Genomic DNA, 2,209 nt, shown 5'->3' with positions numbered 1-2,209 from the left:
TTTGGAGCCTGTCCTGGAACTAGCTCTGTAGACCAGGCTGGTCTCGAACTCAAAGAGATCCACCTGCCTCTGCCTCCCGAGTGCTGGGATTAAAGGCGTGCGCCACCACCGCCCGGCCATAGACACATAAGTATATATTATAAAGAATTGTCTCACACAATAATAGAGGCTCAGTCCTAAATCTGCAGTCCGGTCAGTGTCCAGTTGAGTCCTGAAGACCAACAGACTGGTGTAACCTTAGCGAGAGCCAGTTTTTCAGTTAGAATTCTGTTACTTGGGGGTGGGGGACTCAGTATTCACTTCTGGCCTTAAATGGAAGGGATGAATCTCACTCATGTAATGGAGAGCAATCTGATTTAATTAAGTCAAATGATTTAAATGTTACTCTTATCATAGCCAACCCCCCAGAACAATGCCTCACCAACTCTCTGGCACCATGTGGTTCCACCAAGTAGACATATTAAAGTCTATAACCATAGTCAGTAAGTGCAAGCATTTCTGGGGCAGCATTCTTAAGAGAGATAACCAGATGCGCATTATATAGCCTCCTTTTTATATTTGCTCCTTTCTCTAAACCTTTAATCTTTTAGTTTTTATTAAGATTTTCTCACAATATATTTTGATCACACTCTTTCCTTTCCAATTCCTCCCCACCACTATTCAACCTCATACTCCCTGTCGAAAACCAAAAATCCACAAAAATCTAATAAGGCAAAAAATAACTCAAGCAAAACAAAATGAAAAGAAAAAGCCCACAAAAACAATAACAACAAAACAAAACAAATCTCCCAAACTTTAGACTCTTGTTTTCTACTGGCCAACTATTCCTAGTCAGGGGTCTGTCGTGGACTGTGGTTGCTATGCCCAGTTCATTCCACGGGAGAAAACGGATTTTCTTTTCCCAGCAGGTATCAGTTGCTAAGAGCTTCTTGACCGGGGGTGGGATTTTGTGTTCAGTACTCTCCTCAGTGCTGGCACCATGTGTGGTTTGAACATGGCTGCGGTCTCGTGCCTGTTGTCACAGGCTCTGTGAACACGTGTTTCATTCCTGTTGTGTTGAGAAGACGCTGCTTCCTTGGAGTCATCCATCACCTCTGGCTTTTACAATCTTTTTGCCTCTTCTACCACATAAATAGATCCCTGAGCCTCGAGGGGAGGGGTTTGATGATGACATCTCACTTAGGACCAGGTGCTCCAGTCTCTAACTCTCTGACAATTGACCAGCTGTGGGTCTTTTTTATCATCTGCTGCAAGAAAGAATCTTCTCTGATGAGGGTTGAGTAAGAGGCACTGATCGATGGGCATTATGTTATTAGGAGTGATTTTATTGCTGCCCCTTTAGCAGAATAAGAGTTGTAGGTTTTTCCTAGGGCCCATAAGTGACCTCAGGTTCTTGATCAGTTTAGCAGTTTCGAATATGGATCCATTTCGTTGAGTGGGCCTTAACTTAAACCGAGTTCTAAATAATATAACGTAGATTTGTAAGTATATTTCATTTGCTTGCTTTTTAATAATCAACTTTCCTCAACTACAACACTTTTGACAATTGGATAGCTGTTGTGTGGCACAGAATATTTAGCTGCACCCCTGACTTACACCAGCTAAGTGTCCCTCACACCTCCGACTGGATGCCAATAGTAGCCTCCTACCCCAGCATGTAGCTAAACATAATTTTAGGCATTGCAAATATACTCTGAAGTTGAGCAGTGGTGACATATACTTTTCACCCAGCACTTGAGAGGCAGAGGCAGGAGGACCTCTGAGTTCAAGTCCAGCCTGGCCAGCATAGGAGTTCCAAGCCAGTCAAGGCTAGTGAGACCCTGTCTCGTAGGAAAAAAAAAAAACAAGCAAGTGTACCCTAAGTGGGAAAAATTGCCTATCTAAGTACCGTTCTGAACTGATACCTATTTGCCAGTAGCTTGTTGTGTGGTAGTCTCATTAGAAAGCCTGGAGAAGGATTTTCTTAAACCTTGCCTTTCTTTTTCTTTAACAATGATGCAATCTTCCGGCATATACATACACTTTTTAGGAGGAGATGCGAACACGTGTCTACTCACTGGAGACGGAACCAAAGACAGACCAAAGTAATGATTCCAATGCTGTGTATCTCATTCAATCAATGATCTTATTGCATGTACTTGCAGGAAGATGGGGGTACTGACCCCCCAACAGCTACATTGCTTTATTCTCATCCCAGCATGGATGATAA

General features: G+C 42.9%; 1 protein-coding gene across 1 annotated transcript in view; it reads right to left on the bottom strand.

Moving 5' to 3' along the window:
- LOC101988489 (cell cycle control protein 50C-like) overlaps positions 1 to 1,424 on the bottom strand; it is a 20,465-nt gene extending 19,041 nt beyond the window's left edge. Inside the window, exon 1 of the mRNA XM_013352173.2 lies at positions 157 to 1,424. The gene's annotated coding sequence lies outside the window, so the exon portion shown is untranslated. The remainder of the gene's footprint in view (positions 1 to 156) is intronic.
- Positions 1,425 to 2,209: the final 785 nt, after the last annotated feature.

The sequence above is a fragment of the Microtus ochrogaster genome, chromosome 2 (genome assembly GCF_000317375.1).
Source record: "Microtus ochrogaster isolate Prairie Vole_2 chromosome 2, MicOch1.0, whole genome shotgun sequence".
In the NCBI taxonomy this organism is placed as follows: domain Eukaryota; kingdom Metazoa; phylum Chordata; class Mammalia; order Rodentia; family Cricetidae; genus Microtus; species Microtus ochrogaster.
This window is presented reverse-complemented; position numbering and strand designations above follow the sequence as displayed.